At 30.9% G+C, this 24587-nt stretch overlaps 1 protein-coding gene across 1 annotated transcript in view; it reads left to right on the top strand.

Moving 5' to 3' along the window:
- Positions 1 to 24587, top strand: part of LOC129957177 (carbonic anhydrase-related protein 10-like) — a 765422-nt gene that overhangs the window by 229927 nt on the left and 510908 nt on the right. The window lies entirely within an intron of this gene.

Here is a 24587-nt window from a genome sequence, read left to right as displayed (position 1 = left end):
AATCATTTGAAAGTAAAAATATAACAAGAACGAACATATTTTTGTTAAAGCATTGTATATAGGAAATATCGCAGGAACAACGATTTTAAAAGCTGTTTTGCGTCACATAAGTATTTGACAACTTACAAAAGTATAAAATAAATCGAATGTGACACTTGCATTACAGAAACACGGAAATGAATTGGAAAAATAAATTGTTTCCACATTTTCTTCTTCCATAAACTTGACAATTCAAGCAATATATAATTTATTCAAATGCTGCTCGCTAGATGAATAAGTTTAAAAGTAAAAAATAAATTTTTGTATTCGATTGCTATATAGCATTTAATAGTGAAATATTTTAAACATCGTCAGTTAAAGAAAATTACAATTATTTCTGTTAAAAATCTATATAAATAGAAGTGAAGATTCTCACATAGCTCTATACTATAAAAATTGAAACAATAAAATAAATGTTCATCAGAATTTCCTCCGAAATATTTAAAATTTAATGAAAGTTCATCTGCAATTCATTAAATAGTTACTTTTTATTAATTAAAAACTGTGCTTCAATGTGTAGAAAAGGTTGCTTCAATTTCGACTGTCGGTTTTACTGAATGTTTTAATTATTGAAATAAAGATAGTTTGAATCATTTCATTTATTTTCCGCTCACTTTTATATTCAATTAAATTTTATAATTAGTTTTTAAAATGTCAAGTACTCATGTGAAAAAATAGCTTTTGGCTATTATCAAAAATTGTTTGACGCCCTCGGTAAGTGCGTCAATTAATTTTTGGTAAACTATGTGTTCTCTTTCTCTCATTACATGTAGGAACCCTCGTACGCCCTTTTGTGCGTATATAGGTCTGCATACATGTGACATAACCAATAAATGTAAATAGATTATATAAAGGGTGTCCCAAAATTAATGCAAAATTTCAATTTACCATCATTTGTGCAGTAAAGTGTTGGCAACCCTATTAAAAAACACATGACGGCTGATAGTTTAGGATTATTAAATTGAAGCGTCACCTATTCTCAAACAAAGTGTTAATGTAAGATTCGAATTAAATAAAAAAATAAAAATAAAAACTTTTTTTAAAAAATGTTATATTTTTATTGAATCGTAAAGTACATAGGATAGGGTTATGTACTGAATAACACATAGGGAAAATGGCGTCTTTGACTTTGTTGGTACATACGCTCTCTTTTATCAAAATTTCCCATGACCACTTTGCATAAATGAGGCTGAATGTCGTTGCTGTGATGAATTTCCTCCTTCAATGCATGGCCTTGTTGGCACAGAACTTTGACTTCAAATAACATCCTATAAAGAAATCCAGAGGTGTTAACTCACACGATCTAGAGAGCCAATTTTCAAATTTTCGATCTGCGGCCGCCAGATTTTTATTAGTCTTAAAATGTTGTTCAACAATAAAAACACGTTGTTCTATTGTGTAACTCTCCATTTTGACTAACTCTAAAGTATTAGCTGTCAAATGGTGTTTTTAATAGGATTGCTAACACTTTACAGCATGAATAGTGACAAATTTAAATATTGTGTTAATTTTGGGACACACTTATATATGCAAAGATAGATGGATGTAATTTGGCCTTTGGTATTCACATGAGAATCCAGTTTTTGATGAAATGAATCAGCATGAAATCAGCCTATTCATAAGTCTTCAATCATCTGATACCTAAATATCTTAATAATCTAGATAAATAACAAGTGTCTTAATTTCTCTTTACTAGAACTGTATGAATGAATGTAATTTCTAATGAACGCATGAATGAATGAATATAATTTCTAATGAACGCATGAATGAATGAATATAATTTCTAATGAAAGCATGAATGAATGAATATAATTTCTAATGAACGCATGGATGAATGAATGAATGTAATTTCTAATAAACGCATGAATGAATGAATGTAATTTCTAATGAACGCATGAATGAATGTAATTTGCAATGAACACAAAAATGAATGAATTAATGTAATTTCTAATGAACGCATGAATGAATGAATGTAATTTCTAATGAACGCATGAATGAATGAATGTAATTTCTAATGAACGCATGAATGAATGAATGAATGAATGTAATTTCTAATGAACGCATGAATGAATGAATGAATGTAATTTCTAATGAACGCATGAATGAATGTAATTTCTAATGAACGCAAAATAGAATTTTATAAAAATAATGCAACCCATGGTTTCATATTAAAATGTAAAAGAAATATCAATAATTTTGTAACAACTAATTGGAAAATGGTATTCAATTTTTACTAATATTCCATTGAAATAAAGTTTATCAGAAATTTTTCTCTTACTTTTAATAAGTTTAATTTTTGGAAGCTATATCCATTGATTACACTTGATATTTTGAATAAAGCCCACAACGGAATTTAGAAGCAATATTAATATCTATTGAGTAGTTTCTGATCACCTTGTCATCGAACCACATTAAGTAAAGGTAAGGAAAAAATAACAGTACGCTGTTTGAGAAAGAAAAAAAGTTCAGTTTGTAGAAACAAGAAAAGATTAGGACGAAACTGCACAAGAGGAGCAGTTGTTAATCGTGTCCAGGACGATGTAGGGAAAAGTGCTCCATGTGACCACCCTCATTCGCCTGCAACAATTCAAGTCGATGAACAATGTGTTCAACAGCAGATTGTAACTGATTAGTTATGATGCTTCGGACATGAAGCGTTATGGATTACCTTAAGTCATTCGCCGTCGCAACAAGATGCCACCATCTTTACAGCCAGAAATATCGTCATAAAACATGACAAACGACTACAAATGTTTCTTACCCTAACATATTTTGAATAGAGCTTCCTCTTCTTCACAACCATGCAAATCTCCACACTTTTTTCCTAGAATTGACAGCTTTTCCCTGTTTTACATTTTATTACTCATAATTCTTGTTCTGGATTGTTAATATTGTTTCCGTATTCCGTTTTGATCGTTTATTGTGTTCATTTAATGTTTTTTTCGGAAACAACATTCTCTAATTGACATTTTTGGAACTATTTTTTGGTGCAATTCGTTCATCCATTTGCGTTGTGGGATGTTGTTTATAAGCGAAGTTTAATTATATCCGCCCTCTGTATTGAAAGATAATAAATTTCATTCAAAAACTAGTATCAGATATTTTATCATTGATTTATCATATAACGTTTTTAAAAATAGCATAATCGTCTCAATTAATGAAAATGGTCACTCAAATTAGAACACTGACTTTTTTAATAGGATATCAATTTATTTGAATGCATTGAAGTTAAAATACATTTTGATATGCAAGTTCACAACAGCACACAATGCATGAATCTGAATATGGCAATCTATTAGCTTTCCTTTGTTTCTACATATCGGGTGATTATAAAAAAAAAATATCCCAAGATGAGAGATCGTAACTGTCATACCGCTCATAAGTACGAAATGAAATTTTGGTTTAAGTTTAGTTATATTAACGTCTCGTTTTAAAGCAACACTAGGGCTATTTGGGAAGGAACCTCGTAATTTTGAACCAGAACCAGCAGTCAGATGACGAGGACGATACCTGAGCTGGCACCCCCTTATGCCCACACCAGCGGGAGGACGTTTAACATGCGCCAGATCCTCTTACACGATTGCTCTTCGGTGGAATCGGGTCTCGAACCTAAAACTCTTTTGTTCTTAAGCCGAGACCTTTCCACCAGGCCTCCACGGCCCAGTTTTGGTTTAAGATATTTTGAGGTATGCGTTCAAGAATCATGTGAGAAACAGTAATTAAACTCAAACAGTTACGGTTACAATGCAAAAAATTCAAAAGTTAAAAATGGCAATACCAATTTTTTTTTTTTTTTTTTATCGAAATGTGTTCTCCTTAACAAAAAAATAATAAATAGCGTTGGAACGGTACATGTAGCACGAAAATAACCAACGATAAGCAGATTAATCATCTAACTGTTTAATTTTTGTAGTTCGTATTCACTTATATTCGAACAGCCAGGTTGAGCAGTCAGCGTAAAAATTTATAACCAGTTATCCTTCTTTTAAACTGCCTTTTTGAATAAGTATTTTTGTCTCATTATGTTTATAGACAGACAGACAAAAATAAGTTTTTTTTTTTTTTTTTTTTTTTAAGATTTAGAGAGGTCTAAAACAAGAAGATTCTTCAAAAATCTCTATTTCGAATATTTTGTCGATTATAATACTTCACTTTTTATACTTCTTAAGCGAAAAAATAAAAACGATTTTATACACCGAATCGACATCGTTAGAGTATAAAATGTCAATTTTACCTCTCAAATATTCAAAGAAATGGCCGTCATCTAAGCTCATTTCATTCTTCCTACAATTATTTAAAAAAGTATCATACTACTTATTTTGTCCATTGTTAAGAAATATTTATCATTTAGGGACAACACATTTTTCCTCTATAACATAGACCAGGGCGTTAAGTTTGCCGTTGCTGTCCCGATTGTCTTTACTAGTATTCATTAGCCAATATACACAGATATATTGGAAACGAAACGGTACCGGGGATTAAGTCCTTTCTAGCATTATTAATCTTATCAAGGACCTTAAGGAGATTAACGTCGCAGCTTCGATAAATTAAGATAGAATTTTTCCTCCTTTTTTACGCCCAAACAAAAAAAAAAAAGATGGCCAATGTAAAAATGAGGCCAATAAAGCCTGATTATATAAAGTATAGAGAATCTAGGGTGTTTGAAAAATTCATAAACAATTTGAGTAGTTTCATTTTTCTGTATATTTAGTAATTTGAAGCAAATATTGAATTCCTAAATAAACAAATGAATAGATTCATAAATGAGCAGAGTGAATTTGCGAAACTCTTCGGGGAACTCACTAAACTATGTACTAGTCTGTTATTGAAACGTGCATTGTGCGTGTAACCTGTGAGTAATACTTGTTACTCTCTCGTATACGTAGTTATAGTAATCGTCAAGAAATGCGAAATCGAACTTTTGACGAATCTCCACATTTTAGAACTCCCCCATTTCGAAAAACACAGTTATAGAAAATGTTCGTCTGTGACAAAGATAAATCAAAATGCTTTGAACTAGACAGTTGAAATTTGGCATATGGCATTTACAAAAGAATTTAGAGATTTCTATAACATTTTGCGTAAAATCTATTTAGAGGAAATCCGGCAGTCCGGTTGATTGAATAAATATAAACTTTGTAATTACAAGAACAAAAGAGAGTTGGACAGATAGAATTCGGTACACAGATTATATATCTATAGTGTAGATACCTTTTAAATTATGAGCCAAATCCAAGTACGGATTGACTGTCTGTCGGTCTGTACTTTCATGAACATATAAACGCAATAAAAAAAAAATAGTTACTTAAATATGAAAAGCTATTTATGGGATTTTGTAACTATGAGTGTAGCTTGTCAAATTTTTGTTTCAATTGGTTTAAAACAACTTGTTTAAAACAGAAATTCCAGTTTTGGATACTATTAACGCGTGCCAGGATTAATCGCCAAATAAAATTATTTGGCGATGAATCCCTGGCGTTACAGATGCAGTAAAAGTGCTAAATTCACACCAAAAGTTAATATTTCTCATTTATAAGGCATTCACTGTTACAAAAAGTTTATTAGAATGAATGCTAGATAATTTTGATCTCTGCTTGTGTATTGTGTATTATTATATCATTTACAAACAATAGTTACGAAAAAGTATTTTAATGTGCAATCTTTGGCGATTATTTTTGCTGTTTAATATTAATATTAAACAAGCATCAAAACGATGAATGGGTATTCTAAACCTTTTTATGATCAATTACAAGAGAAATTTTAAAAGTAAAATTTATACACTTAAGACACGGCGTTTTTGGGTTACCGTGATACATGCATGTGACAAAAGTCAGTACTCCTGATGGATTTGGTTTCAAATCTCAACGTATACTCTAGATTCTAAACATTTGTTCTAAATTTTATCTATTTTGCTTTCTCGTAATTTCTCAACAGCCGTGTTAATTTATATTTGTACAGTCAGGCACACAGACTTTCCCTCAATGAAATATCTAAAATTTTGATAGAAATCTGCAAATTTGAAGAGAATCATATACGAATACAAGAATCATATACGAATTTGTATATATTCATATAGAATACGAGAATCATAAACGAATTTGTAGAAAATCATATATGAATACGAGAATCATATACGGATTTGTAGAGAATCATATACGAATTTGTAGAGAATCATATACGAATTTGTAGAGAATCATATACGAATTTGTAGAGAATCATATACGAATTTGTAAATAATCATATAGAATACGGGAATCATGTACGAATTTGTAGAGCATCATATACGAATACGAGAATCATATACGAATTTGTAGAGAATCATATACGAATACAAGAATCATAAACGGATTTGTAGAAAATCATATATGAATGCGAGAATCATATACGTATTTGTACAGAATCATATACGAATTTGTAGAGAATCATATACGAATTTGTAGAGAATCATATACAGATTTGTAGAGAATCATATACGAATTTTCATCTGTCTATCTCCAAACGATTATGAATTATCGCGTTCGCGTTCCCAGACAAATGGATGGACAAACAGACAGACTTAAATGTGTTTTTCATGCTTGATGCAAGTCTAATATGTGGCGATACATCAAAATCTCGAAATTGAATTTTTGGACGATTATAATACTTTATATGCTTTGTATACAAGAGAAAGAAAAACGTTACATAAATAAATGAAATGAAATAAAGAGGATCTCATTCTTTAGCCCGAAGCATCGTACCATGATTGTCTTCTAGACTTGATTTTTTATCTTTACTTATAATGTTTTAATTTATTTTATAGTATTAATAGTGTTCACGTAGAAATAATGTAATCAATATAGTTTTAATACTTCTATGTATAAACATAATTACTAAGAAATTTTACACCTTTCCCAATTATTAATAATTAAGAAATAAAGAAAAAACATGCTAATTTATTTTTTTTAAATGAGCAATTTGCAAAGATAATACATGATTATTTGATATATACGCTTTTTTTGTCCATCAGAAATTGTAATTCCTGAAATTTAGCTTAAATATAACTTTCTAATGAAAATTACCGTGTGCATATTGTTTCACAGGCAGAGGAGAAAAATGTTTTCATTTATTGGTTAAGCTGACATCTATCACTGTTAATATAACAGTGTCTAATCAGCCGTAGAATTGTGTCAGTCAGAATTCCATACAACCAAAAATGTTCTCCTATAATATCTAATAATGGTGTTAACCTCTCCCCCTCCCCAACTGGAAATGGGAATTTTGGGAAATACCGTGAGTACCACTTCTGCTAAGACTTTTATCTCCAGAATCCGCACTTTAGTGCTGTGTGCATTGTGCAGTAATAAGGAATGCGATAACAGATATTAGATAACAAATATTAAATAACAGATATTATCATTAGCGAAAACTGTTACGGCATTATATATTAGCATATAATCTTTTGTGATTGATCTTTGCTATACGGTTAAGGCACATGTTACAAAACAAAAAAAATATGTATTTTGGATGTCTTTTTTATGAACAAATGAAACAAAAAATTAACAAAAGACTACAATTATAGTCAAAAGATCGATTACAATGTTCATTTATTTAAGTCATAACATTTTTTAGTTATCACGTTTAAACGTATGAAACAGAAAAAGTCGTCAGACGAGCAATACTCGGACACAATTGATTCAAAATTTGACAACGATCTATAATTTGATGCTAAGTTTGAGATCAAATTTTATTTACATAGTTCTTTCTAATTGATATTTTAGTGTTCTTAGACCGGTGGGCAGACGAACATATTTAAACAATTATGGTTTTTGAACTCATGGAAATTCGAAACGGCTGGTTTCGTCAGAATTTTGAATTCGTATTTTTTTGACAATTACAATACTTCTTTTTTGTAACTTCATTTACAATAAAGTAAGAAAAAAAACCCTCTCAAAACCATAATTACATATTTTTTCTTTAAAAATCCACTCTTGGAAAATTTTATTTCTTAAAGACGTGATACAGAGACAATAAGATGCGATTTTTTAGAATTATTTTTTATGCGCATTTCGGTTATAGCTACTCGTTTTATTTCTGGAAGTTACAATTTTGTTTTAAATGAAAATTTGTGTGAAATTTCTATATAGAATTTAGCAAAAAATAAACACTTCCTCCAACTCTTTTTATTTTATCTCTATTTCGGAGATCAAGGAACTGTGCTGTATTTCCTTATATGGATGGAAAATTTTAAGCAATAAGTTTCCATTTGAAAATATAAATCAACAGAAACCAAAAATAAAATTAGGCAGAGAAACTAATTACCTGAAATTTTCATCATCTAAGTAAATTTATAAATTATTTCCTGATGTTGATCAAAAATATACAATTATAAAAAAAGAAAGAATTTAATAGCTAGTGATATTTAAGATGAAATTATTTGTAATTTCTGAGTAAAATATATTACCGTTTTGCTCCATATTTCTTGTAGCCCCCACAGCAATCTAACAGTGAATTCTATATGTTGAAGTTAAAAAATAAAATTAGTAATAAAATAATAAGTAATAATTAAAAATATAATTTCAATCCGTTATATATAATTGTCATACGTGACAAATTTATGGATACCAAACTAAACAAATAATTGAAATCACCATTTCCAGAGGAGAAATGACTATATTATAAAAATTTTATTTAAAAAACATTGATTCAATTGTAAATAAATTTAAATTCTAATCCAATATATCAGAATTCTCTAACGATTTTAGATGATACTTTCTTTAATTTCATTCGTCCATGTATATTGCACTATAAGAAAAAAAAGCAAACCATTTTTTTTTATTTATCTACAAATTTTTCATCTTTCAAAAAACTAACATAAAATATTTCACACTCAGATGCGATTACGAAGCTTTGCCTTTGTATACCTGAAAGTAACTATTGCTCAATCATTGTTTTTATGTTGAATTATTTTCAATCACAAATCTTTACCTCTTTATATCAGAAAGTAAGTATTGCTGAATCGTTGTTCCATTGTTGAATTATATTCAATTGCAAAATTTTCCTCTATATACCAGAAAGTAACTATTGCTCAATTTTTCTATAAGTGTTTTAGAAACTGAAATAAACTAAAAAATATTTTCAAAACTGCATTAAAAATGTTAGAGTTTTTTTTTTTTTTTTGTATAGCTAAAAAATATTTTTACGTATATCTCCATTTAAATTTTAGGAACTATCTAGTCACTTCTTGTAAAGAAATTTTGCTCAGAAAACATGTAAAATTTCTTTAAAACATTCCAGCTTACTTCACTTTTGCTCTTGTTGTAATACATCAGTCAGCCCTCGCTCAGGAAACTAGTTTCCTTCTTCAGAAAAAAGCAAAAGAAATATAGATATACTTTTTCAATGCATTTAAATGTAAGTTTTAACATAATGTTGGTTTTAAACAAATGTTTGCTGTAGATCTTTTTTCCACGAGCTGCCTTTAGTAGACGAATCCCAATATTTTCTCCATCTTTTTCGATGTTTCTAAATGGTTCAGGATAGACAAAATATTTGCGCCCACTGGTGCCGAAGCTTTTGAAACGAAAATGGAATCTTTGATTTTGAAAGAATGTGATTCTTCAAAATTTGACAAGTTACATGACGCTTAAATATAATAATGCTGGAGAAAAATTTACGATGAGCAACAGGAATCCATATTTCTGCTAAGGACTATTGAATCTTTCCTGAAGCTTTGAAAAACTAAAAATGAGTCTTAAATATTGTAAAAAATAGGTTTTTCTTCTTCCATATTGGCCAGTTATTCTAAAATTGCTTAACCCTTTTTTATAATGTTCTATACTTATGAAAGTTCATGTGTATATGTCTGCGATTTCATCCAAATCTATCGCACTTATAACATTGGAAGTTGAAAGACATGCAATTAAAACTTTGTATCAAAACTTCTCATGCCCGAATTTCAAATAGCAAAAGTTAGCAAAGTTGAAAAATAGGTAATTATGGCGATCTCTTAATGAATCTCAATCCAAATTCCAAACATTAATAAACATAAAAGTTAAAAAACAGGTAATTATAACTAAGTTTCGAAACCTCTCATTTCCAAATTTCAAACAACAATAATCATGAAAGGTGAAAAACAGGTAATTATGATAATGTATCAAAACCTCTCAAGTCCGAATTCCAAATATTAATAAACACAAAAGTTGGTAAACATGAAATTATGAAATTATCTCATTGCATCTTATTGAGATTTCAGTAAAAACAATGAAAATGATATGAATTTAATTTCAATAGTGAAATATATTGTTCTAAAATACACGTAAAATACATTTTTTTGAGAAATGATTAAAAAAAGAAAAAAAAAACTTATATGACAAAAAATTAACATCATTGAAAAAATATATTTTTTAATTTTAAAATGTTGTAAGAATCCTTTTTGTTCGGCTTGTTTCACAAAAATATACATGGTCTAGTATTATTCTGTGAGTGTGACGCATGTGTTGCCATTGCCTTGGACCTTATTATTTTCATTTCATCACTGCTTAAAATCAATAGGTTTGTTTCAAAGTAGTCTGCAGCACTATCAAATCTAGACATCAGTCTATCAAAACTAACCAACCCTATCATTTCTTATTGCACAACACATAGCAAATTACATGATAATTGCATCTCATATGCCATTATGGCACACTACAGGATTATAATAGAATGATATGGCATGCTGCGTAATGGCACACTGTCTAATAGAATGATATCTCATATTGCGTAATGGCACATTGCATGATTATAATTGAATGATATGGCATGCTGCGTAATGGCACACTGTCTAATAGAATGATATCTCATATTGCGTAATGGCACATTGCATGATTATAATAGAATGATATGGCATGCTGCGTAATGGCACACTGTCTAATAGAATGATATCTCATATTGCGTAATGGCACATTGCATGATTATAATAGAATGATATGGCATGCTGCGTAATGGCACACTGTCTAATAGAATGATATGGCATGCTGCGTAATGGCACACTGTCTAATAGAATGATATGGCATGCTGCGTAATGGCACACTGTCTAATAGAATGATATCTCATATTGCGTAATGGCACATTGCATGATTATAATAGAATGATATGGCATGCTGCGTAATGGCACACTGTCTGATAAAATGATACCTCATATTGCGTAATGGCACTCTACATGATAATAATAGAATGATACTGCATATTGCTTAATGTCACACTGCATGGTTATTACAATACATGAGCGTTTTCTTATGACTAATCTCAATGCATAATTTAATGATAAATATTCGGTCGAAATATATATACAACAGCTGCAGAACTTATATGCCTTCAGTGGTTTTATACAGTAGAGTGCAGCAAAATCCCAGAGCGATATAGCAAAACATTTAACCCATTCTTGGCTCGGAAATAAAAATAAAGAGCGATATCTTGAAGATGCAACTTTTCTCTTTATTCAAATAATCTCCCTCTAAAATTCTTTTCAATTCAGGAAACTTTTTTCTTAAATTTCCTTTCCATGCTTATTACATATATAAAAATGCATTCCAAGAACTAAAAACGTTATTTTTCATCACAGAAACTCCCAGACCTGTCAACTAAATCCTTCCCTGCAACCGCGGGAGCCATCTCAAATATCATTTGAAGCAACAGAAAATTAATACCTATGGGTGATATTTCTTAAAGAAAAGGCCCCAGAAAAATCCAGACGATATGCTTTCGATTACTTGGTTTACCAATAACCGTTTGGAGCTATCTTTGGAATTTATGATTCCGGAACTTAGAAAAGATGGCACCACGCAAAACCACATCCACCCCTTTTAAGAAACTATCCCCACCAGAATCTAAAGAGTCTTGGGGAGAATACTCCACCACACCGCAATCTTCAAACTCCCAAGCGATGGCCGACCAGGGAAAACTTTCGAATAAGAACGTTGGAGAGAAATCTACTTCAATCTCGTTCCATGTTCTCTCCCCCTCCTTGACCCCTCATCACGTGGAACGTTCTTTTATTCGATGGTTCTGGAAGCAAACGATCTTTTTTTTTTCTTCTGTGGGACGTGCGAGTTGTTGCGGTTTTTTTTTTTTTTCTTGTTTAATGACCCAAGGAAGTCTCAATTCTCTACGGTCTGCCACTTGTGTGGTTTTGAACTAGAAAAGAGAAGCTAAAACTTCGCAGATAACTGAATTCAAAACTTGGATAAGTTTATAAGAAATTCAATGGGATTCAGATTCAAAGTAATGTAAATATTTTGCCCTTTGTCATTTATTTCTATAAAATCATATAAGATTAAAATGTGTCTTATATAAAGGGTCCATATATATATTTCTGATACCTCCCTTTATTTGAGAAACGTGATAACTATGGTTATGAAAGCAGCTTCTAAGTGCTGTACGCTGGCGTCCTGGCATAGGGATAGCGCGTTTTCCCCGTGACCTGGGCGTCCTAGGTTCGAGTCGCGGTTCGGACATGGTTGTTCTTCATCTGTTCTATCTATGAGGTGTGTGAATGTGCCCCCCTGTAAAAAGGGGTTGTGCAAGCTAATGTGATGCGTGAGTAGCTAAGACTTACTCTTTACTCTACTTGGTGCTACTAAAGCAAGAGACGCTCCTTTGGCTTAAAATAGCTGACATCGTCAGCGAGCTTGTCCATGGCACGTGCCATTATTAACAACAATCAGTGCTGTGCAAGTTTTATGCGTTACTCAATGGCACTGCTTACAACAACACCCGGTGGAAAACTTTAAAAATCATTATACATATCTCAAAAAAAAGTGCGAAATGGAGGGTGGGAGGGGTGTTTGAAATGAAAATATACATTCGTTTGCTTGCATTTTCCGAAATATGCATTTATGATAAGAATAATGGATAATTCCCCAGAAGCAAAGGTCTGAAAATATATATGCAGATATTCTTAAAATGTTTTAAAATTAAAACATTTATATTGCCGCATTGAAAACATGCAGTCGACTCTCCATGGCCTAATGGTCATTGCACTGGTCTCTTAATCAAGAGATAGTAGGTTCGAGTCCTGCTAGAGAAAATGCGATTTACAGTCTGTGTAAAAATTAATTTCTTAATTTTATGTTTTCCTTTATTTCATGTTTCAGAAGGTTCTGGACATTTCTTTAGTTTACCAGACAAGTGTTCTGGACTTTTCTTACTGTCTCCAAAAAAGTATTCTGGAACTTTCCCTGTTAGTATGAAAGCAGAAGATCTGTCAGTCACTGTGTTTTCAGTTCAGAGTTGAGTTAATAAATTGTTTTAGCTCTACTTCTTGTGTGTCTCCTTAAGTTCCACCCTAAAGTACCTACGTGACAATATTTACGCCAAAATAATAATTATGAATTAGAATTGTTTCTTTAAACTTCAGATTTAAATCAGAAAGCAATTCAACGGCTGAAAAATGTCTTCACGAGATGTTTCAATTTCATTGATAGCAAAAAAATAAATGTAGAAAATAATCTGGAAATTTAAAGCAAGAAGTTATTTTCTGTTTCGGTATTTTTATCATACCACTGTTCATAAAAAATGCTATTTCAATAATGCATATCTTCTTAGAAATTCTTCAGAGCACCAATGTAACGCATTTAAACGAGGAAAATACCACTCGTTCATATATCTTGAATTCACAGGATGCTAAAAATAAGATATCTGATAGGTCAGATCGAAAAATACATTTTCTGCTTCAGTTTTTTTTTCTTCTTTTTCCCACTTTTTATAAAGATAAGATACGTGGTAAGATTAATGGATAATACCCCAGAAGCAAAACTTTGGAAACATCTATGCACATTTTCTTAAGAATTTAAAAACGACTTGAAATCAAAGCGTATATGTTTACATCGAATGGATTAATGATGAAATAGAATTTCTTCTTTAATTTTCAGATTAAATCAGAAATTAGTTAAATGATAGTATGATGTCTTCACACTATGTTTCAATTACATTAACAAAACAGAAATGTAGAAAATAATCTGAAAATCAGAAGCAGTAGAAAATAACTGAGAATTGGAAGCAAGGGACCATTTCTCGATTAGGTATTTTTATCATGCCAATGCTAATAAGGATAAGAAATGCTATTTCAATAATGGATATCTTCTTAGAGATTAGTTTGAAAATATATGTAATCTATTTAAACGAGAAAACTACCACTACTTCATATTTCACAGGGTACTAAAATATATATATTATAGGTAAGATCAAGAAATCTCTTTACTGCTTCAGTTTTTTTTTTTTTTTTTTTTTTTTTCCTTTCCACTTTTTATGAAGATAAGATATGTAATAAAATCAAAGCGTAGATATTTACACCGAATGGATTAATGACGAATTATAATTTCCTCTTTAATTCTCAGATTAAATCAGAAATTATTTAAATGACAGTAAAATGCCTTCGCGCTATGTTTCAATCACACAAATAAAAAATAAAAAATAAATGTAGAAAATAATCTGCAATTCAGAAGTTCTCTTCTTTCATTCTCAGATTAAAACGAAAGTAGTTAAATGGCAGTAAAATGCATTCGCACTATGTTTCAATCACACTAATAACAAAAAAGAAATGTAAAAAATAATCTGCAATTCGGAAACAGTAGAAAATAACTGAGAATTGGAAGCAAGAGATCATTTCTCGTTTAGGTAAATTTATCATTCCTCTATTCATAAATATAAAAAATACTATTTCAATGACAGATATCTTTTTAGAGATTAGTTAGAACACATGTAGGATTTTAGTTAGATTCACGTAACGTATTTAAACTGGGAAAATAACATTCGTTCATTTCTCATTATTTTACTGGATTTTAAAAATAAGATAACTGATTGGTACGATTGAGAAATCAATTTCTAAACCTGAAATAGGTACAATCTATTTTTATTATATGTATTTCGTGTTTTTTATATCTTTTAATCCTTTAAAGGGTAATATTTTTCTAGTCATATTATGTTAAAATATTTTTAGCTTGAAATTAGAATAAGAAAAGGGATTCATTTAGCTTATTAGATAAATTTAATTTGATTAATTAATTAATTTGGTTAATTAATTAATTTGGTTAATTAATAATTAGTAACTAATCAAGACACATCATTTTGTCTGAGATAAAGAACTGAAACATCTAAGTTTCTGTCTTTCTAAAAAAATTTGTCAGAACTTATGCCAACCTACATAATTTCACACAAAGATTGATAAATTTGGTGGGAAGCATACTTCCCACGGCCCTAGAAAGGGTTAAATAAGGTAAGATATGAGATAAGAATAATGGCTAATGCCCTAGAAGCAAAATGTTGGAAACGTCTGTACACATTTCCTCCAGAATCTTAAAATATTTTGAAACTGAGTATTTATATTTAAACCGAAAGAATTAATTACAGGTTAGAGTTTTTTCTTTATACCTCATATATAAATCAAGAAATAGTTGAAAAATGTTAAAATGTCCTTTTGCTATCTTTCAATTATACTAATTGCAAAAATAATTATTTAAAATATGGAAAGTTTAAGCAGTACACTTGTTTCCTGTTTCTATCTTTTTATTATTCCACTGTTTATAAATGTAACAAATGTATTAAAATCATGGATATGATCTTAGCGATTAAAGTAATTAGTTACAATTACTTTAATCGTTTAATTAAAGCATTTACATCTATGTAGTGCATCTGTATATATGTAGTACATTAGTATATCTACATCTACATCTACGTTTTAATATTAACAATGCTCTGTTTTGTTCTGTTTATGTAAGAGTACCACCCATTATGTAAGAGTACCATTCCACCCAAACTGTGGAAATTATTATAAACAGTAAAAGATCTTTTAAAGTGTAGATGTACAGAGTAAATGTGGAAGTAGAATGATTAGCAGCAATTATGTTCTAATGCATAACCCAATCATCAATAATGTTACGAACCTGTGATGCGGCTTCCCAGCATAGCTGGATCCATAGGAGGTCCCAGAGCTTGGCGACAAACTTGGCGATCATTTGGTGACTTGGCGACGAATTTGGGGATTTTGGCGCCAAAATAGATTATACCCGAAACATCGAGAAGTTTCCCGATCCGTCCAGTAGGAACCGAGTTACGCCTCGAACGTTCCTGATTGGTTGAGAGGCTTCTAGCCCCGCCTCCTGATGCCTATAAAAGAAAGCAGCCCTGCCGCTGCCGAGGAGTGGTGAACGGACGGTGAATTGGGTCGTGGACCAGTGGAGTTGAAGAGTAGTCGGAAACTACGTTAAAGAACTCGCCTTCGAGAAATAAGCGGAGTAGCGACGGAGTGAAGCTAGTGCTGAACTAAGCTGTGTTCTACTGTCTGCAGTAGAGTCTCTTGTATGCTGCTGTTTATGCTGCTGTGTATGCTGTTGTATGCTGCACGTCTAGGCTGAAGATAATCGTCTTCTGTGCTGTATATAGTTGTCGTTCTCGTGCTTTCCTGTGTGTCTTCGTGTAAATAAACGTCGTTATTTCATTTTCTACTGCCGCCTGGTGATTGAGCGTTCTTCACACCATATAACTTCTACTATCCAAACGAACCCCGGAAAATCCGTAACAATAAAATTAAGATAAGTAAGACATAGAATATAAATTATTCTATGTCTATGCTCATATATGCATGTGGATTTATATCGTACCAGGAAATCTGTTTTGCAATATATCACCTAAAAATGTAGTTTTTCATTCTTTATCGAGTTACTCTAATTAATTAGAGAGATCTGTGTACATTAAACAGTATATCGTTCTTGAGAACCTACAGATTCTCTTACATAATAACTATAAACGACAAATCAATCAATGTCATCGAAGAACAAGGGACTTGTAGTTTTCATCAATTAATTATATATACAGTTTTAATGGGTATAATTCAAGATAAAAGTATGTGCTTAGTAATGGAGTCTTTTCATATCAGGTTAAATGCAGGAATCACTTAAATAATAGTTTTAAAAAAATTATAAACTATATTATTAATGTGATTAAAAATTATGTATAAAAAGATAATAAAAGAAAAAAAAATTGTGCAGCGTTATGTGATTTCTTTTAGATACTTTTATTACATTAAAAAAATTTTATGCTAAAATATCATAATTTGTTTTGATAAATGTATTACATGTCATCTTATAAAAATATTATATTATTTTATATTACTTATCTTTTCACATTAAGATTACTAATCATGTGTTTAAAAAATAGAGCTTAGATGTGTTTAAAAATGTTCCAACTGGCTCTAAATAGAGCTATAAATATTATAATTTTTCTTGACAAAAAATGTTGCACCCCATCTTGTAAAATATTTTTAAATTTAAAATTATTTATTTAAAGATTAAAGGAAGTAAATATTTTTTTTAAATTTAATTATTATTTTATAATTTATTCGTTAATCTCAATATCTACTAGCTAAGCAATACGATGCGATATCCAAATTATAATTATTTTAATACAATGACTTGCTAAATATTGCAATTCCTTAAAATTCAATTAAAACCTTAAAAAATGGAAATTTAATTCTTTAAGTTATGCGATTTTTTTCTGTTTTTGAAGTTGACAGTTGTTTTACGAGCATTTTGGAAGCTTGACGATCTTGGTATAACAGCCTACATTAACTTTACACATTGTTTGACCTCTATAAACTTAAGGTATTTTAGGCTAATGATGATTTAAAAATATTTTTTTTAAACTATTCCTAAAATTATAAAAAAAATATTTTAGCTTTAAATAAAATTTTAAGAGTTAATGACTGTAAGAAGTTCCTCCTCCTTACTAGTCATATGGTGAATTGCTAACTAGTTTTCTTAAAATTTACCCCTTCCACTCTTGTTTTACTTATTAGGGAAATATGGAATATTTCTATTTCATTTCTTGCAATTTTGTATCCGTTTATATATTTATAGGTATTCGGTTTTTTTTTCTTTCTAGCTCAATTCCCTTTTTACAATTTTCTTTTTCAGATGTCTCTATGATTTTTTTCCTCCATCTAATAAAGTGATATTTTATCAAAGGAAAATACTACTTCAGTAACAAATTTGTTCTGGAATTTATCCGGACTTCGTATGCCATAAAAGCAGTTCTATTCTTTTGTATATTATTTCATTTAGCACCAAACACTAATTTACTTTCATTTCTACTAGTAAATATTTTTTAAAAAATAAACCGCTTAGACTTTTTTATTTCTACGGACCACAAACGATCCTCCGAAACTAATCTTAAATGAGTAACTCTCCAGGAACAGAAATGCGGTGAGGTGTAGTAATAGTAGTAGGTTCATTACAAAATAATTATACTGTAGAATATTTCGATGTTGTTGATGAAGATGATGTCATGCCCCGCATGGAAAGAGGGGTGCAGTAGCTTCACAATATTATAAAATGTTCTAATATTTTCTTAATACCATCAGAACAATATTGTGCAAAATAGTTCTTTGAATTCCCTCCTGCTGATGGAAAGTTTTTCAAATTTCATGTATTTTTGGATATAATAGAGAAATATTATTAATTTATAAATGCGCAATATTGCAGAATATTGGGCTTTGTGATAATAATAATGAAAAACATCGCATTCCCTGTAATTGGTTTTCTGCTTATATCCTTCAAAATCTTGTTTTAATAATGCTATTAATCGAGAATATACTCCTAGGCGCAACGTTCTAAAAATATTTTAGCAATACTGTACAAATTTTCAAAAATATCATAGCCATATTACACACATTCTAAAAATATCATAGTATTGTTGTACAACATTTTAAAAACAGTATAGACATATTGTACAACATTTAAAAAATATCATAGTATTGTTGTACAACATTTTAAAAACAGTATAGACATATTGTACAACATTTAAAAAATATCACAGCATAATTGTATAACATTCTAATAGTATATTAGCAATACTGTACAGCATTTTAGAATATCATAACATTGTTGTACAACATTCGAAAAATATCATAGCAATACTATGCAGCATTTTGAAATATCATAACAATATTGTGCAACATTCTAAAAATAGAGTAGCAATATTGTGCAGTATTTTAAAACTATCATTGCAATATTGTACAAGATTCTAAAAATATCATAATGATACTGTATGAAAACCATATTGTGCAACATTTACAAAATTTTCTAGCAATATTGTACAACATTCTAGAAATATCGTAGTAATATTGTAATCATAACAATATTGTATAACATTAAAAAAATATCATAACAATATTGTACGACATTCTAAAAATATCACAATGATATTATATGAAAGCCATATTGTGCAACATTTACAAAATTTCCTAGCAATATTGTACAGCATCTTAAAAATATCATAGCAATATTGTACAACATTCTAGAAATATCGTAGTAATATTGTAATCATAACAATATTGTGCAACATTCTAAAAATATCATAATGATATTGTATGAAAACCATATTGTGCAACATTTACAAAATTTCCTAGCAATATTGTACAGCATCTTAAAAATATCATAGCAATATAGTACAACATTCTAAAAATATCATAACAATATTGTACAACATTTTTAAAATATCATAACAATACAGTACAACATTTTTTAAAATATCATAACAATATTGTACAACATTCTAAAAAAATAGTAACAACAATACACATTATGAAGAATAAACTGTAACCGTGCTCAGTTAATTTAATAAATGTTCTTCAACTATTTTATCTTTCCATTTTTCATTCATATGTTGCGTAAAGTTAATTTATAATTCATTCGGGACTTTCAAACAATTCCTTTGGTGATAAACAACAAAAATTAAACAGGCCCGCACCATTCGAAATCGGGTACAAACGCAGTTAAAAACAAACACGGCTTCCTTCTTCATGTTTCATTATTTAGCACTTGCGTTCCGTTGTTTACTCACTCGAAGAAGTAACAAAAATCACACCACTTTCCTCTAACGACAATATAAAACAAGCACAACTCGACTGCGCTCGCTAGCAGATAATGAAAAAGGAAACGCCAGTGCCAGACATCGATATTTAATTTCCAAAGTATAAACTAATTTCCGAAAACGTAGTCTCTCTTTACACTGGCCATCATGATAAAGTCCTTAAAAAGTCATTAAACGTGGCTAATTCCGGTTCTAAAACATTTTTCCTTTTATTAATATCCTTCTGCAAAGGAAAGGGTCGTCCGTTTTCAAAAATTACAACGTGTCGGGCGCGTTTGAAGAATGACAATAGCGAAAAGCAATTAGAGGGTACCAGAATGAAAATGGAGCTGGAAAAGTGAAAGATAAAACTAAAAAAAAGAACGCAAAAAAATGAACTAGAACGAGTGCCAGTCGCGTTTCGAATTAAATACACACACACACAATTGCGAAACACCGAGTTGGGATAAATCTATCATAGCGTCTTAGCGTTGAAGACAATTTTTAATCAATTATCAGACTGGAGATTCATCGCATGCGACTTTGGAAAGGCCGCCTCGGCACTTGGTGTAATTGCAATGCCCCAACTGAAATGGTGTATCGTTTTCTAGAATATTGATCCGAATTCACTGTAATTAATGGAAAGAAATAAAATTTCGCTTTCGCACTTGGCAGCGTAGAGTTACGCTGCAGGGAAAGCGAATGAAAGTTTACACCGAAGGGTGAAGTTTGTTGAACGTTGGACTTTGGATAATTTACACTTACTTCCGTTTTCGTGCGTAGGAGTATGCGAAATGCCTTTTTTTTAAGCCTCGTATCTGGAACAATTAATTTTCTTTTATAGACGTGCATTTTATTTATGTTTATGCAAATAGACAGATAATTCTAGTTGCTTTGTTTGTATGGATAAAGATACTCTTTTCTAAACGGAATAGAATAAATATTCCACTAAAGACTACACTAGAGTTCATGATGACTAGAAGATAAAGACTTTTTTAGACTAGTCAAGAAGACATTTTCTTAAGTATCACATCTGGGACAATTGATTTCTTTTTATAGACGTGAACTTTATTTATGTTTATGTAAATAGACAGATAGTTTTAGTTGTTTTGTTTTGTATGGATAAAGATACTCTTTTCTAAACGGAAGAGAATAATAACTCCACTAAAGACTACACTAGAGTTCATTATGACTAGAAGATAAATACCTTTTATAGACAAGACTAGAAGACATTTTCTTAAGTATCACATCTGAGACAATTGATTTCTTTTTATAGACGTGAACTTTATTTATGTTTATGTAAATAGACAGATAGTTTTAGTTGTTTTGTTTTGTATGGATAAAGATACTCTTTTCTAAACGGAAGAGAATAATAACTCCACTAAAGACTACACTAGAGTTCATTATGACTAGAAGATAAATACCTTTTATAGACAAGACTAGAAGACATTTTCTTAAGTATCACATCTAAGACAATTGATTTCTTGTTATAGACGTGAACTTTATTTATGTTTATGTAAATAGACAGATAGTTTTAGTTGTTTTGTTTTGTGTGGATAAAGATACTCTTTTTCTAAACGGAAGAGAATAATAACTCCACTAAAGACTACACTAGAGTTCATTATGACTAGAAGATAAATACCTTTTATAGACAAGACTAGAAGACATTTTCTTAAGTATCACATCTGAGACAATTGATTTCCTTTTATAGACGTGAACTATATTTATGTGTATGTAAATAGACAGATAATTTTAGTTGTTTTGTTTTGTACGGATAAAGATACTCTTTTCTAAACGGAATGGAATAATAACTCCACTAAAGACTACACTAGAGTTCATGATGACTAGAAGATAAACACTTTTTTAGACTAGTCAAGAAGACATTTTCTTAAATATCACATCTGGGACAATTGATTTCCTTTTATAGACGTGAACTTTGTTTATGTTTATGCAAATAGACAGATAATTTTAGTTGTTTTGTTTTGTATGAATAAAGATATTCTTTTCTAAAGGGAATGTAATAATAATTCCACTAAAGACTACACTAGAGTTCATGATGGCTAGAAGATAAAATACCTTTTTTTAGACTAGACTAGAAGACTTTTTTTAAGTATCGTATCTGGACAATTACTTTTTTTATAGAAGTGAATTTTATTTATGTTTATGCAAATAGGAAGAAAATTCTAGTTGTTTTGTTTTGTATGAATAAAGATGCTCTTTTCTAAACTGAATAGAATAATAATTCCACTGAAGACTACTCTAGAATTCTTGATGACTAGAAGATAAAGACTTTTTTTTAGACTAGAGTAGAAGACTTTTTTTAAGTATCGTATTTGGACAATTAATTTTTTATAGAAATGAATTTTGTTTATGTTCATGCAAATAGGTAGATAAATCTAGTTGTTTTATTTGTATGGATAAAGTTACTCTTTTCTAAATGGAATGGAATAATAATTCCACTAAAGACTACATTAAAATTCGTGATGCCTGGAAGATAAACTTTTTTTAGACTAGAATAGAAGACATTTTTTTAAGTACCGTATTTGGACAATTAATTTCCTTTCATAGACGTGAATTTTATTTATGTTTATGCAAATAGACAGACAATTCTTGTTATATTGTTTGTATGGATAAAGTTACTCTTTTCTAAACGGAAATAAGTATTGTATTGTATTAGGGCCAGCATGTATCTTTTATTTTCGCTTATATCGTGATTTGTATATTTTAATTTCGTATTTCCACAATAGATGCATCATAGTTTTAATTTAGTTTAGTTATATTAACTTCTCTTTGTAAAGCAACGCTTGGGCTATTTTGGAAAGACTTCGTAATTTTGAACCACGGTCAGATGAGGAGCACGACACATGAACTGGCGCTCCCCTCTCCACACCACACCAGCTGGAGGACGTTTCGCCCTGACGGAATTAACGTGCAATAGATCTACTTACACGACAGTTCTTCGGTGGAATCGGGTCTAGAATTTGAAACCCTACAGCTCAAGAATTTAGACCATTCCACCAGCCCACCGCGGCCAAATAAATGATTCATAAAATTATCCTTAATCATTTGCTATTTCGTTAACTGAAGATGTTAAGAATCACAGATAAAATCGGCTGGAGTGATCTCACTCAAACTTTCTCGCATAATCTCTAATAAATTTGTTATTAGAGAGTGTGCGAAAACGTCTTACATGGCATAAAATAGTTATGGAATATTACTTTTGACGTGAATTTAACATTTTTTACTGTATGTATCGCATGATATTTGGTGATTAATCTCTGGCATACTGTTAATAGTATTCGAAAATCAAATTTGTGCTTTAGAAACGCTTTTTAAAGTCGATTGAATCAAAAATTTGTCACAAAACTGCAGTTGTAGTCACAAAATTCCATGTTAAATTTAATATATTTAAGTCATTGAGTTTTTGAGTTATCGAGCCTGCACCCTTATAAAAGTCCATATTTAGAGACAGCCCACCCTTTGGCGCAAAATTTGGCAATTTGGCGCTAAATTTGACAGGTTCTACACAATAGACATTAAATCTCTGTACTGGATTTTATATATCTATCTCTCTTTGTTCTGTAAATATAGTATTAATTTATATTCGAACAGTCGGATTGACAGATTTCATCTGAATGGATATTGCTGAAAATTGATAAAAATCTTTAAATTAGGGGTAAGAACTGAGTATCAAATTACATCTGTCTTTCTTAACGCATTTTTGCGCTATTTTTGACACAAACATACAGACGGACATTTTCCAAAAATGTCCGTCTATATATTCGAATTCAAGGAGATCTAAAGTGTGGAGATTTGTCAAAATCTCGAGTTACAATTTTTTGACGATTACAATACTTACTTTATATTACATATACATGAAAGTGAAAATTATCAATATATTTAATTTTTTAGTAAGATTTTAGCATAATATACAATAGCTAGATAATGCATATTGTTACGAACCTGCGATGCGGCTTTCCCGCATAGTGGGTTCCATAGGAGGTCCCAGAGCTTGGCGACCATTTGGTGACTTGGCGACAAATTTGGCGACTTTTGCGCCAAAATAGATTATACCCGAAACATCGAGAATTTTCCCGATCCGTCGAGTAGGAACGGAGATACGCCTCGAACGTTCCTGATTGGTTGAGAGGCCTTTAGCCCGCCTCCTCAGACCTATAAAAGGAAGCAGCCGCAGCTGCCCGGTAGTGGTGAACCGGGATGATGAATTGAGAAGAAGTCGGAAGTGGCAGAGCAGAGCAGAGTAGTGTGAACCAGTGGTGAGTCGAGTGGTGAATTGAGTAGTCGGAAGCAACAGAGAAGAGTGATCGTGGACCAGTGGAGTCGTCGTAGTTGTGAACCGACGGTGAATTGAGTCGTGGACCAGTGGAGTCGAAGAGTGGCGGTGAACCAGATCGGAGAGCTGTAGTCGGAAGCGACAGAGTGAAGAACTGGTCTTCCAGGGACTAGCGGAGCAGCGACGGAATCGAGCTGCTGTTGTATTCTGCTGTTTATGCTGTTGTATGCTGCTGCGTATGCTGTTGTTGCTGCACGTCTCGGCTGAAGATAATCGTCTTCTGAGCTGTATATAGTTGTCGTCTTTGTGCTGTTCCGTGTGTCTTCGTGTAAATACACGTCGTTGTTTATTTTTCCATTGCCGCCTGCTGATTGAGTGTTCTTCACACCAT

Source organism: Argiope bruennichi, chromosome 11, assembly GCF_947563725.1.
Source record: "Argiope bruennichi chromosome 11, qqArgBrue1.1, whole genome shotgun sequence".
In the NCBI taxonomy this organism is placed as follows: domain Eukaryota; kingdom Metazoa; phylum Arthropoda; class Arachnida; order Araneae; family Araneidae; genus Argiope; species Argiope bruennichi.
This window is presented reverse-complemented; position numbering and strand designations above follow the sequence as displayed.